Genomic DNA, 27751 nt, shown 5'->3' on the forward strand with positions numbered 1-27751 from the left:
TTGGAGGCCTTTGTGCAGTGGCAGGAGGAGCAGGCCGGGGCAGACGACTTTGAAAGGGTGTGCAGCGGCATGACTTCCCGCAGGGCAGCTGCTGGCCTTGGCCCTCGCCTGCCCTGGCTCTGGCACGGGGACGGCCAGCGACTGTTCTGTCTCCGCTTCTTCCCCTTACCGACAGCCTCTCAGTGCCCGGCCCCAGTGGAGGTGGGGGAAGGCAGAGGTGCAGATGATGAGAAATAACTGAAGCCACCTAAAACCTTGCGTGGAAAAGAAAAGAAAGAGAGCCAGCCTCAGACGGCTGGCCCAGGGGGAGGGTACCGGGAAGGACAGGACATGGAAGCATCAGGTGGCCATGCATACTCCACGCAGGTTGAAAACATAATAGCACTTGACTTTTATAAATATCAGAGGGGATTTGTATAGCATTTCACACCGTGTGCCAAGGAATGTAACACGCGAAAGCTCAAGTTCAAGAACGGCCGCGGATCGTCACAGGCGCTTGGGGAGGGTAGGTCATGTGCTGCTGCCGTACAGTCAGTGCCCAGCCTAGATTTACTCTTGGCCTAATTTCACGCTGTTACTATAAAGGCATGTTGGATGCCTAATATAGAGTTTTATTTTCCAAGCACAGGGCTGGCGGCTGTGGTGGAGCTGTTTGCTGTGGTGGAGTAAGGAGTGACAACCCAGCTGTCACCTGCTAGCCAGACAAGCTAGCCTGCTTCCCCACTGTTCACCCTTGTGGCTCCCAGGACTCCCCTGAGGGCCCCTAGGACTGGTGTGTATATATGTATGGGTTCTATTTTTAGAGCAGTTTTAGGTTTGTTGCAGAATTGAGGGGAATGTATAGAGTTCCCATGGATTCCTCACCGCGTGCATCCTCTCCCACATCAACATTGAATCTAGATGGACATGGCATTATCACCCATGGACCATGGTTTATATCAGGGTTTGCTCCTGCTGCTGTGTGTTCTGTGGGTGTAGACAGGTGGATAAGGCGTGTGTCCACCATTGTAATATTGTCCAAGGTAGTTTTACTGCCCTAAATGGCCCCTGTGTGCTTACACCCTCGTAGCTTTTTATGTAATGTATTGTCACTCTGGACAGTGTTTTGAGGGAATTGGTGGTGGTTGGCTGCTGGGGGAGTTGGAGACAGAGAATTGATCCATGGTAGCTTTGGGTTGGAACTGGGTTGAGCTGCATTCACCCAGCAGGTATCCTGGGCATCTGCTTAGACTAGACATGGTGGGCGCTGAGGGGGGATGCAGGGGTGGGTGGGACACGCGTGGTCTCCACCCTTAATGTACTCCCATAGTCGTAGCAATTCTGATGAACATTGCTGTTGGGGTAGGGGCACCGTGTGATGTTCGGAAGGAGTAACGAATTGGGAGAAAGGAGAACTAGGGTCTTTGCTGCTCTCCTAGGGACTTGCTTTATGACATGGGACAAATTGCTTTGTTTCTCTGCCTCTGTCAAATATCAGATGTGGGAATTGAGCAAGGAAAATCGCCGTTTGGGGGATTCTGTGTTTCTAAGCCCAGCCTGAGTTTCTGGTCTTGTTTCGATGGTCTCCATTTTTTCTCAGCCTTAGTTTTCACATCTGTAAATGGTGATTAACCACTGATGGTTTTTGTCAGGACCCAATAAAGTGAGAGTATTTTAGAAAGTTCACGGAAAATTGGAATAAGTAGAATTAAAAGGTGTTTATTTTGATGCATGTTTTTGAAGCCGTGGATAGTTTTGCACAGTGCACACTTCCTACAGACTTTTTGAAGATCCTGCGCTCTGCTCAGTGCCCAAACATTGGGCAGCACGGACTGCAGCTGCTTGTTCCTCGTGGAGGTCTGTGGTCTCTGCCCCTCACCTGGACACAGGTATTCCCTCCACTTCATCTAGAAGCTTGTTCCATAACCAGGTTTCCAGTAAATGCCGTGTCTGAGCAGTGGGTCAGAGATGAGGCTCGTTTGCCTTCTAAAAACTGCACGAGGATTTGGAGGGGAAGGAGAGAGTCTGATCTTTGAGGACGAATATTTGGACTTTGGTCTGAGCCTGGCACCGTTGCTTTTGGGGTAGCATCCAATGGAGCCGCCCCAACTCCACTGACTGCTGGGCTTCAATGTGGTACTGCTCCAAGAGGTTTCAGTAGTGACTCACTTGGGGTGGACATTTGGCCTAGTGGTTAAGATGTAGGTTAAGATGCCTGTGTCTCATTTTGGGTGTCTGGGTTTGAGTCCTGGCTCTGCTCCTGATTCCAGCCTCCTGCTGAAACGGACCCTGGGAGGCAGTGGCGGATGGCTCAGGTGATTGGGTTCCTGCTACCCATGTGGGAGACCTGGATGGAGTTCCTGGCTGCCAGCTTTGACTTCCCAGGCTCTTTTGGGCGTTCAAGGGAGTGAACCAGGTGATGAGAGTGCTCGTGTTCTCTCTCTGCCTCTCGAACAAAGAAATAGATACATAAATAAATAAATAAACAAACAAAACAACTCATCCAGTGGCAGGGATGGGGTTCGGATTGCTGTTCCCAGCACATGCCTCGTCCTGCTCGGGTCGCCTCTCCTTGCGCGTGTGGGGCCCCCACTTTCTCCTCCTCGATTCCTCTCTGCCCCTGTTGCTGCTTTAGTCTTTCTCCTCCAGCTTCTCCCTCTTCTTCCTGGTGTCACACCACTGCCCGATGACAGAAAGGAGTTAATAAAAACCAATGTGTAAGTGAAACTTGAAAAGCCATAAATCGCCTTGTTTTTCTAGGATGTTGGTAGCATTTTGATTTAATAGTTGGACAAACACAAGGGCCTATTTTATTCAGAGTTTACAGGCCTCAAGGCTGTTATTCCTCCAAATTTAATAGCATTGAAATTGCAGGGTTTGCTATAATTTGCCTATCGCTTTCTGCTCTACCATTGATGTTTATTGTCAGCGGGATGGAATCTCAATCCGACTCACTTAGATAACATGTCTGTTAAACATTTAGATAATTGTACCGTCATTAACTTGTCACATTATTTTAGAGATTCAAAACAGAGGCAGGGTAAGTAGAGGTACCCAAGGGGGGATGGAGGTGGGGCAGGGGAGGAGGCGGCAGCGGCAGGGACAACCTCTCCCGAGTTAGCAGGAGATGAGAGCGCTGAGCCCACACTCTGGGTGTCTCGTCACAGGTGTCTCTAAGTTAAAGACAGGTGCGCTGTAGAGGGCTGCTCCCTGTTCAGCCCTGGGGTCCCTTTCTTAGCCACTGACCTCTGTGCTATAGGCTGACTCCTAGCACAGTGTGACAGATGCTCAGAAACCCTCAGAGTTTCATCCTTAACTTTGGCCCTGATGTGCCGAAGACCAGTTTTGAAACTTCCCTTCGGCATGCTTCTTGCTTACTATCGTAATGACAAAGCTTTGAGAAGGACCCAAATGTCCAAGGGTGAGGAATCTATTAATTATGGTTGCTGTCATGGAAAGACGGCCAGGATGTTCTGTGTGGTGAGCAAGAGAAAACAGGTTATATGGGGTGGCCCCACTTAATATAATATACGGAAGCCATCCTGTATGGTTCTGCAAGGCTCCGTACCTGTTAACAGCGATTATCTTTAGACATGGGATTAAAGGGCAATATACTTTCTGCTTTATCTACTTTTGAATAATAGTTATTAGTTATAAGCACATACCACTTACATAATTTTTAAAAATCAAAGGCTTCTAAACAAGAAAAATACCACCTTGAGTCCCATTCTTTCTAGGGAGTAGGACTTGCAGAAAGACAAGGCTGTGAGTATCCAGTAGATGGGTTTGAGAGGTTGCTAGGACCGTATCATCACATCAGCTGGAGTTGGGGGTGGCTCCCCATAGGCGAGCTTCTGGGAGCAGTCGTGAGGCTCTGGGCTTGGAGTTCAGAAGAACCCCCAGAAGTATCTGCCCCTGAATCTCCTGGAGCCAGGTGTGACCGCAGCTCTGTCCCTGTGGCTTTGGCCACCGTGTTCTCTCACACATCTGAGGGCCAGTTCTATGACTTGGCCAAGGGAACCCTTGCGGTTGCCTCTCATAGCCTGTGCCGCCTCCCCTCCCACCAGGGACACAACGGAACAGGAGAAAGAAAACACCAGACAAAAACCATAGGCTACTATTTCCCCATCTGTACTGTAAATAATGCAGATATTTGGGGGTGGGAGAGACAAACAGTGTAAATATTTTATAGACTGTAGGCTAAATAATGTATATATTTAGAAAAGCGGCTTAAATATTTCATACGCCGCAGTGCAGATTCCTGCCTAGAGACACAGTGGGGCTGGTGAGTGGGTGAAGGTGGGGTCCTGGGGAACCCCAGGTAGAGGGCAGAGGGGGGTGCAGTCAGTTCTTGTCTGTGAGGTCAGGGCATGCGAAGCATGGGCCATTACCACTTACCGGGAACCTGAGTAGCAAGAAGTCTTGGGGTTTTCAAAATTTTTATTTATTTATTTTTTTTTGCAGTGGGAGAGAGAGAGAGGTAAATGACAGCTCAATAAGGAGATTTTATTTTTAGGATGTTGTTTCCAGTTCAAGTGAATTGAAAACATGTGTCCACATAAAAACTTGAACATGAACGTTCGTAGCAGCATCGTTCACAGTAGCCACAAGTGGAAACGGCCAAAACGTCCATCAGCTGAAGGACAGGGGAACAAAATGCGGTCTATCCCTGAGATGGAATAGATCGGGCCATGAGAAGGAGGGGCGCGCTGACATATGCCCCCCACCCCGGGGGGGGGGGGGCGAGCCGGAAAACATGCTCAGAGAAAGAAGCCAGCCTCAGAGGCCCCGTACTGTATGACCCGCTCATAGGAGGAGTTCAGGATAGGCACATTTGTCTCCAGTCTCCAGAGAGTAGCATAGTCATTATAGTCATTTCCAGGGCTTGACAGAGGAGTGGGAATGGCTTCTTTTTTTTTTTTTTTTTTTAAGATTTATTTATTTTATTTGAAAGTCAAAGTTACATAGAGAGAGAGAGAGAGGCAGAGAGAGAGAGAGACAGAGGTCTTCCATCCACTGGTTCACTCCCCAGTTGGCTGCAATGGCCAGATCTGCACTGATCCAAAGCCAGGAGCTTCTTCCGGGTCTCCCACGCGAGTGCAGAGGCCCAAGCACTTGGGCCATCTACTGCTTTCCCAGACCACAGCAGAAAGCTGGATTGGAAGTGCAGCAGCTGAGACTCGAACTAGCACCCACATGGGATGCCAGCACTGCAGGCAGCAGCTTTACCCACTATACCACAGCACTGGCCCTGAGAATGGCTTCGAGTGGGAATGACGGGATTCCTTTTTGGGGTGATGAGAATATTCCAGAATTAGAACATTCTGGCAATTGTATCGCTTTGCGAATACACTAAAAACCATTAAAAGGGTTACTGTTATGGGATATAAAGCATATCTCCATTAAAATAAGCAGCAGCTTCATGGTGTTTGTCGCTCTTGCAGACTCCGCCTAGCCCCCTTACCTGCCTCATCCCAGGACCCGTAGATGGGTAGCGCTCTGCAGAGCAGTGGCCCGACAGTCCAGTAGTGAGGTGGCGGCATCCTTGGAGTCTGGTTGTTCGCAGAAGGCGGCAGGGAGTGCGGTGGTTCAGGAATGCCTCCTTGCCTTCTTTATTCCTCTATTTTCAGAAACGGGAGGGAAGAAAGAATCGGGTCAGGATGCCGAGCAGGCAGAGGCTGTGGGTCTGAGGCCCGCAGAGGCGAGGGAGGCTGGGCAGTTAGTAATCTGTGTGGCTTCCACAGAAGAAAAGCCAGCAGCCCTGGGTGGAGTCACCACGGGCTTGCCAAAGGCAGGACATGGGCAGTGTTGATCAGGGCCTCTTATCTGTTACGTGTTCAACAGGGGCAATGAGGAAACACACACCAAACAGAAGATGCGTTTCCCCTGCGGTTCAGCCATCATTGTCTCATTTTTCTTTAAACACAATGGGCCAGTAATACGCAGTGCGTGCCGTTTTGTGGTCTGTTACCTGCATGCCAACCAACTTCGAGGGTCACCTGAATGACTTCTGAGCATTCTCCCCTGTAACTCCCGACGTGCCTGCCCTGTGCTGGAGGGGACCAGACCCTGTACCAAAAGGGCCTTGTGCAGGGACTGCGAGCAGGAGATGCCGCTGACGGAGATGTAGCCCATTAGCACCCCTTGCCTATCGCTGCTTCTGTCAACAAGATAAACTGGGCCGGCTGGGCAGTGGTGCAGCAGCTGTTTGCTCGGCCATTCCGGGCAAGCTTGAGATGCTGGAACACACCCAATCCCCACAGTCAATCTTCTGAGATGTTGCTTCCCTTTGGTTTTCTCTAGCCTTGCCAACGGCCACTCACCCTGGGCAGGGTTTGGGCAGATAATTTACCTCCTCTCCTAACTTAACAAATGGCACTGCCCTGCGGGGCTGGGCAGACCGAGGAGAATATAGGCATCCATTTATTTGCCAAGTTAAAACCTGGGTTAAGTAGCCAGGTGAGCATTTCTATTACATTAAGTGTCCCAGGCCCAAGGAGGGATGGTTTCCCAGACTGAGCCCTAAGCAGGTGTTAGGGAAATTTTTCTGTTGGAATTTTCTTTGCACGTTAAGAAAAGTTGCCTAACCAGAGAGATTGCAGGTGTGGGTCCGACATGTTCCCTGCCCCGCTTTGAGAAGATCCATTACAGATTGGAAATGACTTTGTCTCTAAGAGCCCGTTGTCAGATGGGATACACATTCCCCTTCAACCAAACAAATATAAAAGGCTTCCAGCCTCTGCTTCGGATTTTCTATTACTGTTTCACAGGACTCCAGAGACTTTTAAGATAGCAATTTGATTAAGCTTATGGGGAAGATCCCATCAGATAAGATTCTTTTTCTGCAGGTAGAGATAATGTGTTCAAGTATTAAGTATGTTTTAAAGGTAATTATCTTTTCCATATTCATTTTAGTTACAGGAATTGAAAAGGGGGAGACTTTGCGTCTGAAAGCTGCCCCTTGGGCCCTGGAGTCTGACTTTGTCTCCTGGAGAACACGGCTGAGGGTTTTGACAAATGAAGGAGCGCCAAGTGTTTCTCTGTGGTCACTCGGGCCGTGGTCCTGGCTGCTGGCCCCACCTGGCTCCCTGGCCGCGGTTCCCTGCTGTGGAATGCTCAGTGGGCTCCTGACCTTGAGCTCCGGGGTGTCGGGAGGTGGTTTGGGCACTGCTCAGAAAGATTGACTTCATCAATGGGGTGTCAAGGTGATGTGGGCAGGCAGATAGGATTAAATTTAATTAGATTCATGAGCTGCAAAACCACACCCCTGTGCCCCCTGTGTGATCTCATGCTCTTACCTAATTTTACCTGTATACGCCCACCTGTTAATCAGGAAGCAAACAAAAAAAGTGTGGAGTGTGCTGCCCCCTCTCCCACTGCCACTCCTTTCCCTGCCCGAGTGCTACGCTACCTGTGGTTACTCCTAACTGCACACTTTGCTCCGTGTGGCTCTGGCCTGTGGATTTCTAGCACATGGCTCCCAGCCTGCTCTTTGCCTGCTACGGACTCCCCAGCTCACGTTTCTAAACCCCTTTTCCCTTTTATAAAGCCTCACTTTCCTGTGTATTTCTCTCACACTCTAAATGAATGCTAAACCTTACCATGTCACCTGTTTTCTTCGAGCTGATATTCAGATTTCTTATCTGAATAGATGGCAAGAACCCTCGAGATACTAATATTAAAATAATTAATAAATGTAACCCATTTCAGTGGTGGTGCCACATCCCCACCTTTCAAAAGTAGACCTTGGGCTTACCGTTTACATACTCTGGGCCTGGTGTTCAGGTGGATTCCCGTTTGGGGAGGCCAGTTAGAAGTCTTAGAATTCTAAAGTCCACAGACTCCTCGACTTCACACGTAATCTCCTTCCCCGTTCCTGGACATCACCAGAGTGGGAGACTAGCTCCTGGGAGCTGCCCTTGACCATGCACGAGTGAGTGCCTGCACGGAGAACTCTCGGGCCTGAGGAGCTCCTGGCAAGCCCAGGGCAGGTTCTCAGACCTCACTGTGCCTACCAGCTGGGCAGCGCTCAGCCTACCAGACATTTTTGCAAAATGGAAAAATTGAGCCTCTTGCTGCTTTCAGAAAGCTAAGCATTGCTAGGGAGGACAGATGTATACATCTAAAACAGCCATACAACAAGGCAGTTGGATTTGATACCTGCCGTAGGCGTGAAGGGGTACTGATTTTAGTCTTCCTCACCCCTTTGTCTGTCTGGAGTCCTTTCTGCTATGGCCAGAACCCCAGAGCTGCTGTGCACTGCTTCCCCCCTTGTGTATCTGATCTCTCAGGGGCCCTCACTTAGATGGGATGTCCCTAGTTGGTCCAAAGCCAACAGATACCGGGAAAGGACCGTGGGTGAGAGGTTTCTCGCTCAGGATGCCAGGATGGAACGACTGGCCTGTTTCATATGCAGGTGGCAGAGGAAGGGTGGGTGTGAAGTTGATGGACACAGCCCAGGAGCTGGCAGCTTGGCCTCAGGCTCTGCATCTTAGGTGAGGTTGACTGTGGCATCTAAAATGCACACCTGCACCTCTAACGCTTACATGCCAAGGGGTCGTCATTGGCTAACCCTAGTTACACATTAAGATTGCTGGGCAGAACTGTATTTGAGAAAACAACCATGTTTGGCACTCTCGCCTCCTCCCAGGTGAGTGAGAATCACTAGTATGGCTTTTGGACATGTGCTCTCCCAAGCTCCCAGGAGATTCTCGTGTACAACTTAGTGCTGAGATCTTCTGGATGGGCTAAGATCAGACTCTTAAGGCCTGGCCAAGAAAGTTTCCTCTGATCAGAGTCTTGGACTTCGTCTTGCTATCCCCTGTGGTGCGTCTATACTGAGCCACTTGGATTTCCCAAACTTTCCCTGCTGCTTTCCGTCTCCATGCACCTTCTCCTTACTCCGATGCTCTTTTGTGTCACAGCTGCATGGCATACTTCTTGTCGGTCCACTTGTGTCCTGTCTGTGACACCCTTCACAGTACTGCTCGCTCCCTGTGGTCTCTCTCACCATGGACATGCCCTATGTCTTACAGCTCCAGATGGCTGACCTATCTTTGGGTGCCTGGGTCCTTTGCTGTGCTAACACAAGCAGTCACTCAATAAATACGTGTTGTGTGATTCATCAGAAGCAGTAGGGGAGCCTCCTGATTAGAAGCAGGAATGAAGAAACTTCTCATCCTGGAGTCAAGGTTTTGCTTTTCGGTTGACAGCTGTCTGGCCTTGGATAAGTCACTCAGCCGTCACAAATTGAGATTCCTTGGCTGAAAAATTAAGACATCATGCTTGGAATACACATACCATCCCCGAGAACTAGAGGTTAAGACCCGAACAGTGTTGGGACAAAGTGGTGTCTTTCTAAGTGGTAGGCACAGTTCAGGCTGCTGGTGTTGCTGTAATTGTGATGTCCCCTGCTGACACCCAAGGTAACTTGGGCTTCAGGGTGCCCAGGGATGCCCATGCACCTGTCTGTGCCCTCTGCACAGCTCTTCTGGGCCTTTTCCTTCCTTTGGCTTCCTTTCTGCACCTGCCGTGCTCTGCCCTTGTACATACAATGGATGCTGTACTAAAGGAAGTCAGCTACTATTATATTTGTAATGATCAAGAAAATAATGCTGGGGCCTGGCGTTGTGTTCCAGCAGGTTAAGCCACCACCTGCAGTGCCTGCATCGTATATGGGTATGGGTTTCAGACCCGGGGCTGCTCCACTTCTGATCCAACTCCCTGCTAATGAGCCTGGGAGAGCAGTAGATGATGACCCAAGTGCTTGAGTCCCTGCACCTACATGGGAGACGCAGAAGAAGCTCCTGGCTCCTAGCTTGTGACTTTGGCCTGGCCCAGCCCTGACTGTTGCAGCCATCTGGGGAGTAAGCCAGTGGATGGAAGATTGATCTCTCTTTCTTTCTCTAAATAGCTGCCTTTCAGATAAATCTTTAAAAAATGAAAAGGAAAATAATGGTGGTAGTAGGCTGGTCCCAGTAAGTAAGTGCTGAGTGCCAGGTGGTGGCCAGAGGTTAGAAGTATCCTTGGGATTTTTGGCTCAGCCTCATCTGAATGGGTCCATGAGACAAACTCAACATGGCAGCCATTCCGGGTGCATATGTAGCGAGTTTTCAGTGGAAGATTCCTCAAAGGCTGCCTGCCGTACCTTCCTTTCTTCATTAAATATGATGTGAGCGGCAACCATTGGTGCAGGTGCTGGCCTCCAAAGAGACCTGCTCTGCTGTCCCCTAGGACCTAATGGAGGAGTGGGTGGTGGCAGAGGCTGCCTCTTTGTGCTGTTTTTGGTAGGTGCAGGAAGGGAGGCTGCCCAGTCCTGATGGGGCAGGCAGGCCAGCCCGGGGCGGGAGCAGGAGGAGGTGATGCTCAGATTGAGAATCGTTCTCGCTGTCGGCCTCCTGCTTCAGGGTGAACTCGTTTTGTGGGCATGGCGATGCTTTGCTGACCATCTCTTGTGGAATAGCCCTTTGTGTGTGTGCCTGTGTATGTAGGCTGCCCCTAATCCCCTTCCTTTCTTGGTCTCCTGTTTCTGAGGTTAGTGGTGTCTGGGATTTGTGGAGGGAGGAAGGATATAAAAGGGCAAGACAGGAGACCCCAGTGCCTGGATTCAGAGCCTCCTGCATTCCGGAGGTCCCCAGAGGCCCCTCTCCCTGGACCCTTCAGCTCCAGAAACCCATTGTGCTCCTCCCTGGCCTCTGACCCCAGGCTCTGGGAAGCAGCAGGTTGTTGACACTTGGACAATCATTTCTTGCAAGGCAACTGGCTCCCTCGGGAGCTCTCCTCTCTGCCTCGGGGTGGTGACTGTTCCCCCCAAACAGGGAGGGGGGGAGCGGGGAAGGGAGGAGGGACATGAGCTCTCTGGGTGGGAGGAGGAGGGTCCTCAATTTCAGGCCCCCAGGCAGCTTTCCCAGCTGTCTGCATGCCTCACCCCTCCCTCACCTGCCAGTTCAGGGGCAACCCCCTCCCTGGGGAGTAAGCTTTGGAAAAGTGGGTCCAGGGGAAGCCTTCTGACCAGAATTCCTTCTGGCCGTCCTGTTACAGGGCTCCTGATTGCTGGGGGCGTCCCCCCACCCCCATGGAGGCTGTCTATTTATCCATCTACTGTAGTCACAGTGACAAAGCTTTGGTGCTAGCTTTGGTGCCACTACTTGTTAGGAGCAAGACTTGAACAAGTCATTTGTCCTTGGAGGGGCTTGCTCTCCTTGTTGGCAGGAGCGGGTCCAAAACAGCCTCTTGCCTGATGGGTTACTGTGCAGTGTATGTGGAATAATGTGTATGGAAGCACTTCACACTCAGTGGATGCTCTGTAATGTGCTCTTTGGTTATTAATGGCATCTCTCAGAGCCCAGGCAGAGAGAGAGAGAGAGATGCATACAGTGTCTGACTATGGGCTTCTCAGATACCGTTTTCTCCCCTGTCCTATCCACAGGCGGGTCAGATGGGACGGGGGACTTGTAAATTTTTCAAGTGCCACTTGGCAATCCTTTCACCTTCATCTTAATGACAGAGAACTCTCAGCCTTGGGCCAGGAGCTGGCCTGTCCTGTGCAAACGAGCCTGAGTCTGTCCCCAGCAGCAGGCTTCCCATTCAGCCGGCTCGCTCAGCACCGTTTCTCCAGCGATGAGAAAAAGCCCTCTCGCTAAGCTACAGAAAAGTCTCCCCTTGTGCTTGAATTCTGGAAGAAGCGGATTAGTGTGGCCATATTTAACCTTTGACCCTGGAACAAAAGCATTATCAAAATTAGTTACCCAGAGATTCTGCCTTCCCTGCCCTGCCCCCACTTCCCTGTTTGCAGGGGCTCCTTTAGGATCTTGGTAAACCTCTTTGGAGCAGAAGCAGAAGTTTGCAAGGTCGCTGTTGCCTTAGAGACTGTCCCAAGCCCGGTGTGCACTGCCAGGGCTCCTGGGGGCTAAGGCAGACGAAAGCAGCGAGGTGGCAGTCTTGCCGTGCAGGGCGTTCAGAATGCATGAGTTAGGTTGAGAAGCCCTCTGTCCTAAGATGAGCCAAGTTCGTGGTGCTCTTGGAGGTTTGCCTCTATTGAGGTGGGAGATGGGTGCTTGGACCTGCATCCTCAGAACCTTCTTGAACGCCCCCACGTGGCCAGCTGTGGGTCCAAAGGACTGATTGCCCACTGCTTCCCCTCCAGGGGAAAGACATGGAGCTGAGGCCGGGCTGGCGGTGTGTCTAGACTTGAGTTGAGTCATTTCCTGGGTTTAAATCCCATCCTCCCCATCATTTCCTGTCCTTTTGGCCCTGGGGTGAGCTCAACGCGGAGCCCCAGCTTCTCATCTGTAAAATGGGCGTAGCTGTCACGATGCCTGCCTGCTAGCGGTGCTTTTGAGGATAGACAGTAGGATTTAGGTGACGTGCTCAGAATGGCATATGGCACCCACTGAGCATCTGATGGACGTTCGCTAGTGTTGCCCCTGCCCTCGTGACCGACTCTTCGTCCCCTCCCAGGTCCCGCTCGCCCTCTGCCACCCCCACCCCCAGCCCCTGCCACGTTAGGGCTCCCTTGGTGACCTTCCCATTTCCTGTTCCGCCTCTTCCCCAACCATCTTCGCGGTCATTTTCAGAGTCCCCCCACGTTGCATGAGGGTTAAAGTTTGACTTCATTTCATTCCAGGAAGTCCGGCCGGGGTGGGGGTGGGGAGGGGCAAGCACTTTATAAGCTTGCGATGAAAGCTGTAAAACGAGATGGTCAAGGATCTGGCCCGGCCTGGTTCAGGATTACGGCTGGCCCCTGGAATGCCGAGGGGGCCTCTTTAAGAAGCCAGTGTCTATTTACAGTGTCTCTCTCATAAACCCCAACGCCGGGGCGAGGGCAGGGGGACTGGCCCTCCTGGCATGTGATTGATTATCTGGTATTTATGCCATTGAGGACTTGTCAGCGGTCCGGGGTCACGGGGTCATCTCATGTGTCTTGCCGCCGGCCCACCCCCTTTTGTACAGTGTGGACCGGGTGCACGGGGCACAAAACGGCTTTTTCTTTTCCTTGGGAAAAGGGGGAGGGGGTGGGGGAAGTGTCAGTGAATTTTTTTTTTTTCAACCTTTTCTGAATAGTGTCCTTTTAATTCTAAAGAACTTTTAATTAAAAGTAGCAGGAAAATTCATCTTGAGAAGGTTTAACTTACCTTAACAGATACTTTTGTGTCCCAAGAAGCTGGGAGTGACTTTAAAAAAAAAAAAAAAAAAAAACAGGCAAGAAAGAAAGTAAGGGATTTTGTTGTATCCCCACTCCCAGGTCTGCCTTCCGACTTCCCCTTAGCATCTAATGTAGAGCCTACTTGGGAAAGCAGGAGAGAGGGGTCATCCTTGTCCTTTAACACAGCCATAAAAATCGAGAGAGGGACTCTGGATGCCCTTGTTACATCAAGTTGACGAGACCGAGCCCGAGCAGCTGAAAACCCGGCAGAGCCATGTACTGGCATCTGGGGTCTCCTGAGATATTTCCAGAAACTTCCAAGGCCCAGTGAGAGATCACCACTGTGTTTCATTGGTTGCTTTCAAATCTGGATGTTGGAGTCTTGGGAACTTGCTCCTACATCCCTTGGGCCGAAGGAGCTTCAAGGGACCACAGGTCTCATGGTCCCTGCTGCTGAGTGGGCGCCATGCTGACCCGGCCTGGAAGAATTGCCAAGTGCCCTCTAAGAATCTGCAGAGGGGAAGGCCCTGTGGCGCCAGCTTGGGAGGAGAGGCCAGCACCCCCTCCCAGTGCTGTCACCTGGTGGTCTGGCTGTCCTCTCGCGCTGAGTGGCACGGGAGCCTGTCGACAGTCGACACTTGTCTGTGTGCAGCCGTGTGTCCAGCGGGGCCCTTCCGGAGCTGGGACAGGCCAGGACGCCTAGGTAGAGGGTACTGCTTCACCGCGGTGACACCACAGCAGGCAACGGTTTACCCGTGAGTGTCACCCAGGCTGTCCCCTACAGAGGGTACGGCGTACCCGGAGCAGGCTGTGGGTCGTAGTTCTGTGAAACCCTGGCTTTTGCCCTCCCCATTCCAACACCATCCCTGTGTAAGAAATGCAATACAAAGAATTGCCTTTGAAGGAATAACTCAGGAAATCCCAATTCCCTTCTGTTTCCTCCTCCATTGCCATTCAAGCTAAATTGGTGAAAGCTAATTTGGCCTGATGGGGCACCCCTGTGAGGAAGGTGTGAAAACCATGTGAGAGGTGGTCCTTCCTGCTCCCGATGGGATCCTCCCCCAAGTCCCTGAGGGGCTCCGCTTTGTGCTCAGATGTGGCCCACTCCTCTTCTTTATTTCGTCCTCACATCAGCTTTTCCAGGCACACATTCTCGGGGCCAGCCAAGGAAGACCAGGGATCACAGTGATAGCTAGTATGCGTGCAACATCTGCCTTGAGCCGGGTAGCCAATGCATCTTCTCCTTGCGCCCTCATAGGTTCTCTGTGAAGACAGGTCTCGTTGTTATCCTTGGCTTTGTGGAGGACGAAACAGGTACAGAGGGGTTAGGTAACTTGCCCAAGGTCACGCAGCAGTAGCAAGTCGGGGATGTGGAGTTTGATTCACAGCATATAACTGCAGAGTTCCTGCTCCGTGGCTTCCCTGCTCTGCCTCTGTGAGTCGTGGAGCTGAGCTGAAGCCCAGAGCTCTGTGGTGCCAGTGCTCATGTTCTGTTGTCTTTTGCCACATAAATTTGCTGGGGAGACACCACAGAGAGACATATATAAATCAGCCGGAGACCAGCAAAGGTCACCGTGTAATCAGATGCCAACCTGGGTGGTGCGTGGGGAGGAATGTAGGGAGGAATATGCTAACGAGGACTCAGTACTTGCCTGCCTCTCTGGTCGCCCACAGGAAGTGGACTGCGCTTAATCATCGGCTGAGGCGGGGCCTGGTGCACAGGGGCCAGATGCTGATTAAATGACCAGGATTAGGCAGGGGAGGTGGGACCTGGGCTGGGTTTAAATTTCGTGGAGACGATTTCGGTACCCGTCTGCTGTTTTGTGTGGGCCCACCAGGTGCACAGGGACTCAGCTAGGGATGTTAGCTCCTCCCGGAGGAAGCCGAGGCTGAGCGTGGAGGGCTTCTGCTCGACGTCTTGCTCAAGGACTCAGGACTTTCATTTTTTTTTTTCCCCAAAATTAGTTTCCTTTCTCAAAGCAGAAAAAAAAGGTACGAGTGATGGAGAAGAAGCGCAAGTGAGTGAGGGCTGCAGAGAGGCCTCCCTTGGCGTGGAGGACCTGGAAGATGGAGGCAGGGATGTGTCCTCTCTGTCTGCTCATAGTCAAACGTTGCCTCTTTGATTTCTAGATCTATGAACATAACGGTGTCCAATTAATTGAATTTATAATTCACCAAAATGCTGAAAAGGATTGTCTTTTATGTCTCTTAATGAGTGCTATAAAAACAAGCGGTGAATCTAATTTTATGAATGATCCTTTATGACTTACTTGATAACTAGTAGTTGTTCAACACAAAGAACCCATAACTCAGTCTGGACCTGCGCTGGCTGCCTGCAGTGCCGTGGCTTGTTTGGGAAGTTGCTGTCCTGCTCCTCCTGGAAGGCCCTCTCCTCTGCTGCCTCCGTGGGCAGAGGGTGAGGCTCAGGTTCTTCACCGTGGAGGACTGTGGGGGACAGCCGGTGTGCCGGTCCAGGATGGCCAAGAGCTCACCTCCCAGAACTGACTCTTGCCGAGAGGGGGGGAGAAACAAGGGTGGTGGCAACCTAAAGGTTGTCTGGTGTTGTGGGAAGAGAATAGAAACCAAGAGAAAAGTTCCACTAATCGTTACCCTATGGAAAGAGGCAGTGAAGGGAGTGGGTATTTACCATAGCATCCCAGATCGGAGTGTGGGTTCGACTGCTGACTCTGGCTCCTTACTCCAGCTTCCTGCTAATCAGACCCTGGGGAGCAGTGGTGATGACTCAGTAGCTGGGTTCCTGGCACCCACATGGGAGATCCAGATGGGAGAATTCCGTCTCCCGGCATTGGCCCCCCACCACAGCCCAGTCCCGGTTGTTGGAGGCATCTGGGGAGTAAAATAGTGGACAGGATCTCTCTGTCTCTTCCTCCTTCCCTTCCTCCTTTCCTCCCTCCCTGTTTCTCTGTATCTTTGCCTCTCAGATAAATTTAAAAGATTCTTTTAGCAAAGCAGCAACAACAGCTTAGGTGAGACATTAGTGAGAATGTCTCCATCATGGCGGAAGCCACTTCCGGTACGTCTGGCAGTTACACATGCCCTTATGCTTTGACAATTTTTGGGGCCATTTTTTATGTTTTGAACATTCAGTTTGAATTACTTTCTGACTTCAAGTCACAAAGTACTAGTTGTCGGCTACAGAATTGAAGCAGTAGCCATGAATACTATCTTAGCTAGGTTGGCTGCTCTCATCTGAAGTAGTCAGGGGCGGGGTTTGGACGCAATGAAAATCTGCACAGAGCAACCAGGGTCTGTGTGTGGGAGCCTTGACGGAGGCTTAAAGCTGTGGCTCCCATTGATTGTCAGCTCTGCCCATGGTACCTTGGGTAAGAACGGGCCCTACTGAGTAGTCTTTGCTCAGGGCTGGTGAGCTGCAAAGAGAGTAGAGACAGACTCTCCCACCCTCTCAGTGCCCCCGCCTCCATGCACACATGCACCCGCAAAGGCTGCAGCTTTGGAATATGGGATGGGCAGGGACAAATGCAAACTGCACCTGGATGCTTGTTACTTCCTGGCAGAGTTGGGGGCAGGGAGCAGGGACATTTCTGGTCTATGGATTAAGTCTCACCTCTGCTGGCCTTGTGCTCAGACTGACGGAGGGGTGCTCTTCTCCCTGTCCCACCCCTGCCGAGCTGATGAATCGGTCAAGAGGCTGGGTGACGAGGGCAGGGTGAGGGACAGTGCTTGAGCATTTGGAGACTGGTGACCTTTGGCAGGGGAATGCCCTCCTGGCTGATTTGAGGCCCAGAGGAACCGTCTGGAAGGGCTTCCTAGTGGCCTAAAAACGTCTCCAGCGAAGGCGTCCTATAGCACTATGCACACTGCACGTCACGTATGGAACTAAGGAGCTGCCTCCCTGGCCCTCTCAGATTCCCATGGAGCTGGCATGTCACTAAATGGCCCCCTGTTCCCTGTTATTTTCAGAAGCACCAAGACAGCTGCCACTCATTTGTTCAGCGCTTACTGCATATCTGCTGTGTGCTTAAGTGTTGCAGATACAAGGAAGACTAGACTCGGTCTCTCTGTTCGGTGAACTTAAGGTCATGGGGAAGGCAGGTCAACAGGTAATGCCAGGTGCAGGGGTAGAGATACTTGTACCCAGGATGCTGTGGGAGCCCAGAGGAAGGAAACACAGCACGCCCCGGGGCAGATAAGGCTGCTTAGAGAAGGCGACATCTTAGGATTTTATGTAGTTGAAAGGCACAGAGATGGCTCTCCTCTGCTAGTTCACTCCCCAGATGCCCACAATGGCCAGAGACGGGCCAGGCTGCAGCTGGGCACTCGGAACCCAATCCAAGGCTCCTACAAGAGTGGCAGGAATCCAGTATTTGAACCATCACCTGCTGCCTGCAAGGACACAGAATGATTTTAAAGAAGAAATACAAATTAGCAAGGACAGAGGAGAGAAGAGCAAAAGGGTTGAGTCCCTATGAGTTTGGGGATGAATGTGGTGATGTGGCTTAAGTACCATGGCTGAGACAGAATGTGGGAGTGCGGGTGGAGGTGTAGGCAGCCACAGATTACAGACATCTTGTTAGGCTGTGTTTAGAGCCTAGATTTTATCCCTAGCTGACGACGAGTCCCTGGGAGCCATTAAAAAGGAAGTTATGAGATCAGATAAACTTCCGTTAGGCCGCTCTGGGGTTCAGATCATATCTGAGCGAGACGAGAGTGTTTAGAAGCCTGTCATGGTGATCCTGGTGGCTTGGACCAACCCAGCGCCCATCTGGAACGAGAGGAAGGGGGCACGTAAGGGAAGAACTTAGATAAGAATAAAGTTGCAGGGTTGGGACATGGACACCAAGGCCATCGGGATGATGTCCAGGACCTGGCTGCAGTCACAGAATGGATGTTGGTGCTGACAGCTGAGACAGAGGTCCAGGGAGAGCTGCTGGCCTGAGAGGTGGACACAGATCTCAGCTCTGGGTGGGCCGAGTGCAGGGTCTGTGAGCATCCAGGCAGCAATTGGATTCATGCTCAGAGAGTACTCTGGGCTGGAGACCCCTGAGTTCGTAGCCTCCTGGTGGCGTGGAGACCATGACCGTGACCTCTACCTGGGCAGAGGGTGGGGCACACAGTGCCATGGGTGGAGGGCAGAGCTGAGTGGAGTGGGACTGGGGCAGGGGCAGTGCACAGCGGGGAAGGGCCTCCCTCCCAGGACAGGTGGATGTGGAGCACTTCGTGCTGGAGGAGCCCCATGGCACGAGCTGCCGCGGGGGTTCCCGTGTACAGACAGGGCCGTCTGGGTGAGGAGGCCCTCTACTGGCACAGCTCCTGGCGTTTTCTTTGCCCTGGAGAGAAGAGTAATGTCAGAACTGGTGAGACCTTCAGGAATTGAGGTCTGCCCACCTGCTCCCAGGGGACTGTCCCTGCTGCCCATGGCTTCCGGGGGGTCCAGCCCCGGGGAGCCCTTCTCACTGGCTCCATTGTCCAGGGTTCCATCCCCCTGCGTGTGTGTCTCATTTCTTGGGTTTGCTGTGCTTGGTCTGTCAGGAATATAAGCACCCTCATTTCTTAGAGGAAGCTGAGATCGGGGGGTCCCTGCCCCGTGTGGCCTCTATTTCCAAGGATACCTGTGCCTGCCCCTCTCACCCACACACTGACCCTGGGAAGGACACTTCATGTGGGATGAGCGTCCCTCTCTCCCTGCACACCCCCGCCTCCAGTGGCTTGCCACTTGGGGACCAGCTGCCGGCGTGATTGACATAAAGCCAATCTATAAATAAAGTCTTTTTCTTTTCTCATAAAGACTTTGTGGTTGAGTTTGCCTTCAAGGTCAAGATCAGACCTTTCTAAATAAACACATATCAAAGGATCATTAGCAAAGCAGCACTGTTAAATTGAGATATTAACTTCTGTCAACTGCTTGTTTCTTTTTTGTTCTGTAACTCATGACTGCAGTAGGTTTTTATTATTTTGTCCTTAGGCGGTAGCATCTGGCTTCTGTAGAGACTGTAAAAATTAAAAAGCAACACAAATCATTGCGAGAGAAAAGCAGTAAATTCAATGATAAGAATTTAAAATTAAAATGTTTCAGCGCTTTTATATTCTGCAAAACACGAAGCGAATGAGTTTGTTGCCTGTTGCCATAAACTCAACCCAGCTAATCGTCCGCTTGAGTTTTTTCCTGTCTCCTGCACTCATCACCATCAATTCTGTCTTGGCACGAGGCGATATACAAAGTGAGAGGCGTGTGTGTGTGTGTGTGTGTGTGTGTGGTGAAGCTGGGGCAGAGTGGCAGATGCACTGTTTCCCACCTCATCTGAATGGAGGAGCCGGCAACGGGGGGTGTGTCTACGAGAGCCAGCGTGGGGAAGGGCAGGGTGAAGATCCTCACGTCAGACTTGCCTGTTTTCTTCACTTTTCTGTTTAAGCACAGTTAACAAAACACAACACTGCAGGCCACGAACATGCGCACCAACATCAACGTGCGGCAGCCACATTCAGTTCTCAGAGGTCACTTCCTGAGCAGGTGTGTGATGCTGGGTCAGGGGTCTGAGCAGGTAGCTGACTTGTTTCCCACAGCAGAGATTCCGGGGTTTTTGGGAAGAGAGAGTGAGAGAGAGCGAGAGAGAGAGAGAGAGAGAGAGTCTGTCTGTGTTGGGTGGGGGATGAGGCAGCATCTTAGGCTTTTATCCCAGCTAGAAGATTGAGGGTTTCTGGGTTGGGGTCATTCATTCTTACTGCAAAATTGAGTTGTGACTCGGGGCGTAGCTGTGTCCTGGGCTGTGAGGGAGATAAAAGTAGATCGTTTTTCTTCCCTGCTCTGGAGGAACTGTAGCTTTAAAAAAAAAAAAAAAATGAAAAGCTAGGCTCCCTGGGAGGCAGCTAGAGGATGCTTTAAGGCCAATGCGTGTAAGGAGGTGACGGTATTGTCCGGGCTGTGTGCAGAAGTGCTGGGAGGCGTGTGTTCGTCTGTGATGTCCCAAGAGAGCTTTGAGGAGCTCGGTTTCCTGGGGCTAATTTGCCAGTCCGGCGGGTGTAGGGCCTCGAAGCCCTGAAAGCCCAAGCTGCAGCCTGTCGGGGTACCCTTATAAGCATGTCACATACAGGGCGACAGGTCTGGGAGAGTGAGGGGGACCCTGCAGTTTCAGTGTGACTTCTAGACCACAGACGTGAGGTTGGGGCTTGTTGGGCTGGACAGACTTCCACAGTCCAGGGACGAGTGAGAAGAGAGCCAGCCATTGGCTTCCATCGAAGGGAATGAAGGCGAGCGTGAAGACTGGGGAACAGAGGGTCGGTGGAGAGGAGTGACTGACACAGCTGGCCGTTCAGACAGGACAGTCTGTGTTCTCCTGGGCTATACCATCCTTGGAATGAGTCCGCTCAGGCAGAAGCAGCCTTCCAGTACCAGGAAGCTGGAGCGACTGCTTGCCTGCCATTCTGCAGTGACACAGCCCGGGCCCCAGCGGTGTGGGCACCGGGGACACGCGCACACGTGGCTGAATACGTCACCTGGTGGCCTCAGGTTCCTACACAGACCTTTCATTATGAAGAAGCAGGCATTGGGACTCTCTTTAACTTGGAGCCCGCTCTGGTGAGGGTTCAGTAAGTGGTCACTTGTGTAACGTTGTCTGCTCCAGGGATGCTCACTGAGGGCAGGAATGGTGTTGGTCTCATGTGCGTGCTGAGTGCCACCCGGCTCCAGGGCTGGGTCATTGGAAGAGATGATGGGAAAAGCTCAAGCAGACTTGTAGTTTTCTCTCTTGCTTTGTGGAACCCCCCACCCCACCACCCCATTAGTTCATGAGTAAATAAATAAAGCAGTATCCAGCTAGTCTCACGGGGGTCCTAGCTAGAGATGGTTATGAGGGCTCAATGAGATGAGAGACATTCACTGCAGCTGTCCTGTGGAGTTTTGGGTGGAGGTGGGCCTGTGGCACAGTGGGTTACCCATGTCCCATCTCGAAGTGGTTCCAGTCCCTGCTACTGTATGCTTTCAATCCACCTTGCCACTCATGTGCTTGGCAGGCAGTAGGTGATGGTTCAAGTACTTGGGCTCCTGCCTGGCCTTTCCCTGGCTATTAGGGTTTTAGGGAGTAAACCTGTAGATGGAAGATCTCTCTTTCTCTCTCTCTGTCCCTCTCTCCCTCCGTTGTGTCTTTGAAATAAATAGGTAAATATTCTAGAAGGCTCTTGGGTGGTGTAGGCCCTTCATTTCTGAGCTTCAGACGCTCTGTAGAAAACCAGGCTTTGGAGCAGGATTTTCCATCATCAAAATTTCCCAGGTAGACCTCTCCCCGTTTCCTGGGATGCAGGCTTGCAGGCATGCGCAGGACACAGGCTGTGTGTCAGCATGCTTTGTGGCTGTTTTTCCAGCTGAGAGCACCATTTCCCTTTGCTTTACCAGATCCATTCAGGTGCCCTGGCAGTGGGGGTAGGGACTAACCCTGCAGCCGTACCGCCGAGCAAATAGCAGTAACCACACAGACGCTCCCTGGAGAGAGGGTTCTTTCTCTGAAGCTGTTAATTAATATGAACGCTGTGTCCTTGCATTCTGAGGTGGCGACTGTGCAGATGGTGTGACTCCGGGCCCCACCCTCCCTAAATGGGTGTTCGGAGGATAGAAGAGGGGAGAGGTCTAAGTGGCGCCTTGGAGAATGATCTTCTCTAGAGATTCAAGCCAGACCCTGCCTGTCTGGGGGTTAAATAACTTACTTTGCCTTAAAACGTAGCATCAAGTGCATATTCAGCCAATGACAGTGGAGGTGAAGACAGCTCGGCCTTGACGCGGTTGCGTCAGCAGACGCTGCTGGAAGCCCTCAGTCATCACCTTTCACTCTGCCCTCTGCTCACGCCATCCTGACTGCCCACGACTTGTTTTTTAAAAACATCGGATCAGCGCGGTGCGCCGGCCGCAGCACGCTACCGCGGCGGCCATTGGAGGGTGAACCAACGGCAAAGGAAGACCTTTCTCTCTGTCTCCCTCTACTGTCCACTCTGCCTGTCCAAAAAAAAAAATTGTTTTAACTTTTAATTTTATTTGAAAGGAAGACTGAAAACTTTCATCCACTGGTTCACTCTCCCAAATGCCTGTAACATCCAGGGCTGGACCAGGCTGAAACCAGGACCCCAGAACTCCATCTGGGTCTTCCATCCGGGGACCCAACTGCTGCCTCTTAGGGTGTGCATCAATGGGGAGCTGGGATTGAAAGAAGAACCAGGACGTGAACCAGCACTGCACGATGGGATGCAGGCGTCCCAAGTGGTATTAGCTTCTGCACCAAAAGCCTGCCTTTTTATCAGAGTCCAAGACTCAGGTTGCCAACGTGTGCTAGTTGGTGATCTGGAGGTTGCTTTGCTCCCGTTTGTGTCTGAGGTCTTGAACAGTCCTCATGGCTGTTTCTTGAGTCCATGACTCTCCAGGCTGCTCAGAAGGAGAGGAGGTGTGCACAGCATTTCCTTGTTGAATCTGCTGAGAAACTGAAGTCTCCTCTCAATGGGCCATTGATGCAGGGACAGCCGCAGCTGTCACGGGCTAAGGAAGGGAAAGGGAGGGACGATGGGCAGAGTGCCCAGCCCACGAGAGAGAGAGAGAGAGAGAGAGAGAGGCAAGGAGAGACGAACGGTCGGTGAGCGCTAGGAGGAGATTCCTGGTAGAACCACACCAGGTCCGTCTAGGTGGACCCCACTGTTTCCAGCAACAAACTGTGCTGGGTGAGGGGTGGGTGGAGCCCTTCTCCATGTAAGCAGTTTTGCAATGACAGTGTCTTTCATTCTTGCCTCCCCGCTGACCCCTGGGGGCTCTGGAAGCCTCATAGTACTTCCATCTGAACTCAAATGGGCACATTTTGAAGGATGCTCAAATGCATACCTTTCCATGACCTTTTCCCCAATCCTCTCCCCCCCCCCCCCCCCACAATTTCCCCAGCCTGAATGAACAGAAGGGGCCATCTGCTTGTTCCAATTCTCGGTGCCTCTGAAAATCACAGTTCCCCATCCCCTTCCTCCAAAAAGTTAAGAAAGAGGCACAGAGATGACTGGGTAGACACTGGTTCCTCTTCTCACTTTGGTGGGTTTTTGAACTTGAGAAATAGGGCAGCTGGGAAGTAGGAGTAGGTGGAGTCTGGGCAGAGGAAGGAGCCTGAATGGATCTGGGCAGGATCAGGGATCCTTTGCCTCGCAGCTGGGAGATCCCTGGGGGCTGCCTGCATTGTCACATTTGCTTAAATCACTGTGTTCACCGCCGCAGGTCACCTCTAGATCCGCAAGAACTGGGGCCTTTGGCTGGGGCGGAGAGCAGCTCCAATCTGAAAAAGCCTGTTCAACTCCTTAAAGAAGGATCAATCTTTATTTTCCTTGCAGGAAAACTGTTGGAGGTCACAATTTATGAGTGTGTTAGTGACATGCTTTTGGCATTTCCATTACAGCCTAGTTTTAGGGGGATTCCCATCTGCTGTGCAAAGTGAATCTGAGAACAATATGTTGGGCGTAATCACCACGGAGGAGGGATGAAACCCCACCAGAGTGTGATTTGAGAGAGGCCACTGCTCAGGTGTAGAGGACTCTGGCCCTGGGGCCAGCTCCTGTGCCTGCCAGCAGCACAAAGCAGGGGAAGATGAGGGCCTGGCCTGGTCCTGGAATAGAAAGGGGTAGGAAGTGTACAGCGGGGGCCTCCTGCAGCCTAAGGTTCACGTCCTGCCAGTGGCCAGCGGGAGTTGCCAGGCTGGACTTCAGGTCCCAAACTGTAGGAGCTTGTTGGTTACCACCTCACAGCTTGGGCCACGCATAATCCATGGCCGCTCCAGCGCCTCCCCTGGCCCCAATGCCCTGATCCTCCGGTGCTGGGTAGGAACCCCATGGAGGAGTATTTTCATGTTGGGGGCAGAAAACAAGCCATGAAAGCCAATGTTATGCTCCTCATATTCCAGTGATCATGTGTGTTAAAATATATGTGTTGAAAGTACCTGTGTGCTCAGAAGCCTGCAAACCATGGGGGTCCAGGTTGGTGAATGGATGCCTAGGAAGGGAACAGTGCGTTTCCTTGAGGTTGGTAAGAGTCCGATAATAATGGCTTGGACTCTGGAAATCAGAACTGGATAAGGACTCAACTCAAGCCCACCGAGGTATCAGTAAATTATAATAATTTTTATTTATTAGCCCACTCAGTAAGTATTTTTTGAATACCTGTTTTATATATGCTTGCTATATATACCTATGCTTGCTAGGGAGATGTTTAAAGATCAACGAATGATCTTTGTCGTTCTGTCTCTCTGCTTTTCAAATAAAAATTAGAAGTGGTGGGCATTTGGAACAGTGGTTAAGGTGCTGCTTGGGGCGCTTGGGTTCAAGTTCCAGCTGTGCTTCCAATTGCAGCTTCCTGCTCCCGTGTGCCCTGGGAGGCAGCAGGTGACGGCTCAGGTCGCTGGGTCCCTGCCACCTTCATGAGACATATAAACTGAGTTCTGGGCTCCTGGCTTTGTCCTGGTCCAGCCCAAACTGTTGTGGGCATTTGGGGAGTGAACCAGCAAATGGCAGATTTCTATCTTGTCTCCCTACCTTTCAAATAAAATCAATAAATATTAAGAAGTGTTCTGGCTTGCGCCGCAGCTCAATAGGCTAATCCTCTGCCCGCGGCGCCGGCATCCCGGGTTCTAGTCCCGGTCGGGGCTCCGGATTCTGTCCCAGTTGCCCCTCTTCCAGGCCAGCTCTCTGCTATGGCCTGGGAAGGCAGTGGAGGATGGCCCAAGTCCTTGGGCCCTGCATCCGCATGGGAGACCAGGAGAAGCACCTGGCTCCTGGCTTTGGATCACCGTGATGCACCGGCCGCAGTGCAGCGGCCATTGTGGGGTGAACCAACGGAAAAGGAAGACCTTTCTCTCTGTCTCTCTCTCTCATTGTCCACTCTGCCTGTCAAAAAAAAAAAGTGTTCTGGTGGGAGGAGCTGGAGGGGCGGGAAGAAGGCCTGAACTTGGCACTTTGCAGGCAGGCACAGCTCTTCTTGGTGGCTCCGCCTGGAAACATGCTCAGCTGCAGGAGTGCTGAGGCAAGGGAGACAGAATCCCTGTCCTCAGGGGTCTCAGGCCTCCTAGGGGCACAGGCAAGCAAGGAAGTCGCTCTCACATGCGCTAAACACATGTTGGGGGTGTGGGATGGCAAAAAGCACGCACACAGGAGCTCCAACTTGACTGAGGCATTGGGAGGCCTCCTGGAGGTGGTGTTGTATCAGCTGTCACCTGAGGCATGAAAAGAAATGAATCGGGACAGTGAAGGTAATGAGAAGAGAGGGAGGAGCGGCCGGCTGGTCACGTGGGCGAACGTCCAAGGTCGGGGAGAGGGTGAGACAAGTCCATAGAGTGGAAAATGGAAAGTGGGGAGAAGGGCCAGGACCTGAGGCTGGAGAGGTAAATGGGCATTACATGGTACAAGACCTCTTAAAGTCATTTTAAATAGTTTTGCTAGTTTTGCCCTTTATTGGGGGACAGTAGGAAGCCGTTAAGGGGACTTAAACAAGGGAGTGAGATTAGATGGTGTTATAAAAGTCTCTTTGCACAGTTGTGAATAAATTGGAGGGTTTATCTTTTTTTAAAAAATAAAGATTTATCCTATATTTATGTATTTGAAAGGCAAAGTGACAGAGGGAGAGAGAATATCTTCCATTCACTGGTTCACTTCCCAAATGGCTGCAATAGCCAAGGCTGGTCGAGGCTGAAGCCAGGAGCCAGGAACTGCAACCTGGTCTCCCACGTGGGTGGCAGGACCCAGAACTGCCTTTCACTGCCTTCCCTGGCATATCAGCATGAAGCTGGTTCAGAAGTGGAGTAGCAGGGACTTGAACCAGCACTCTGATCTGAGATGCCTGTATTACAGATGGTAGCTTTACCTGGTGTGCTGCAATGCTGGCCCCAAATTGGAGGATTTAAACTTATGGCAGGGATGTCAGGATAATATTACCTTCTCCTAGGCAAGCTTTTGTGGTAGTTTGAACCCATGTTTTCACCTTGGAGGAGGGGTGAATAAAAAAATTAAGATACTAAAAGGCTGAAGAAATGTGGCAACTGGGCTGTTAGGAGAGGTTGAGGAGGGGAATCCAGGAGGATGCCCCCTTTCTTGTTGGGCAGTGGAGTGATGGGGAGCTCTTTACTGAAATGGGGAACACAGGCGGGGAAATAGAGCCTTGTGGTTGAGCTCCAGGGTTGGAGTGGACACCCAGGCTACCCGGGGAGTGTTTGGCTCCACAGGTCCACCTGGAATGCAGAAGAGGGAGACAGCGGGCATACACGAGGATACTTCAAAGAGTTCATGGAAAGTGGAATTGAAAGATGCAAAAAAATTTGAAATCCATGCATGTTGTTTTCTCTATAATGTGCATTTTCCATGCACTTACTGAAGATTCCTCATATACCTTGGAATCATCAGTGTGTGTATGAGCAGAGAAGCCCTGTAGTTTAACCCAACGAGTTGTGGAAAGAGAAGAGAGCCTGGAATGGAATCCAGAGGGACCCTAGCACCTTAGAGCCCTCCAGAACAGTCACAGCCCACAGTGGATGTTAGGGATGAGTTGCTGGAAGAAATAGGAGGGAAACCAGAGAGTATGGTGCCAAGGAAGCTAACAGAAAGGGTTTCAAAAACAGTCAGTTTCCAGTGCTGCCCAGAAGCTCCCTAAGAGGAAGTCTAGAAAACATGTTGGATCGAGGGACACAGAAGTCTGGTTATCGGAGGTGGGCAGCCACAGTCTTAGTGGATGGGTGGAAGCAGGAGTAGGGTGATGTTGGATTGAGTAGTTCCTGAGAACCTGGGAAGTCGAGGCAGGAGTGGAGGAGGGGTTAGATGGTCCTGGGTGAGGGATTGGCAGAGGACAGAGGAAAAAGAATGGTCAGCAAGTGCAGGAATTGGCCATGAATTGGGTAGTTGGACCATGGACCTTGAAGTGTGGGCTGAATGAGAAAGAAGTAAGGAAAGGAAGGACTTGCTAGGGAGAGATTCAGTGATCACTGCATGGTTCTGATGGGAGGAACGGGACAGGAGAACCGGAAGACAGGGAAGGAGGTCTGGAGGTAACACCTGAGGTGTATGGCTCTTCTTACAGGGCAAGGCAGGGCTGTGCCCTATGGGCACCTCCTGGAGGGAGCCTAAGTACAGTTCTTAGTCCATTCTGCCATAGCAGAAAACTCAACACTGGGTGATGGGTAAAGAACAGAAATGCATTTCTGCACACTTCCGGAGGCGGGGAAGCCTGGGTTCAAGGCATCAGCATGTGACGAGCGCTTTCTTGCTGCATCAATCAGTGACGGGAGGCGAGAGGGTGGAGTGAAAGAGACGAGCATGGGGGGGGGGGGCAAGGAGGCCCCAACCCACCCTTTGGTAAGGAACTCACTCCTGCATAAGAGAATTGAAGATAGCTGGAAGGAGGGGGGGAGGGTCAGGAAGATTTGTCAATCAGGTGATGCTGGCGTTGGACACCTAGAGCAGTCTGGTCACTGTGTGTGGCCAGGGATGGGATAGCCTGGTCACTGGCACTGGAGGGCTCACCTGAAGGTCTCCCTCTGTTCTGGGGCCCACTTCAGGCTCCAGTTCTGTCATGGAGCAGCTCAGAAACTGCAGAAGAGGAATTGAAAAGGGAGGTACCTTGGAAACTACACCCACATGGGAGGAAAGACCCTCAGAGCA

At 51.5% G+C, this 27751-nt stretch overlaps 1 protein-coding gene across 3 annotated transcripts in view; it reads left to right on the forward strand.

Annotated features, from left to right (window-relative positions):
• ZBTB16 (zinc finger and BTB domain containing 16) overlaps nucleotides 1–27751 on the forward strand; it is a 189171-nt gene that overhangs the window by 135114 nt on the left and 26306 nt on the right. The window lies entirely within an intron of this gene.

Source organism: Lepus europaeus, chromosome 7 (genome assembly GCF_033115175.1).
Source record: "Lepus europaeus isolate LE1 chromosome 7, mLepTim1.pri, whole genome shotgun sequence".
Lineage (NCBI taxonomy): Eukaryota > Metazoa > Chordata > Mammalia > Lagomorpha > Leporidae > Lepus > Lepus europaeus.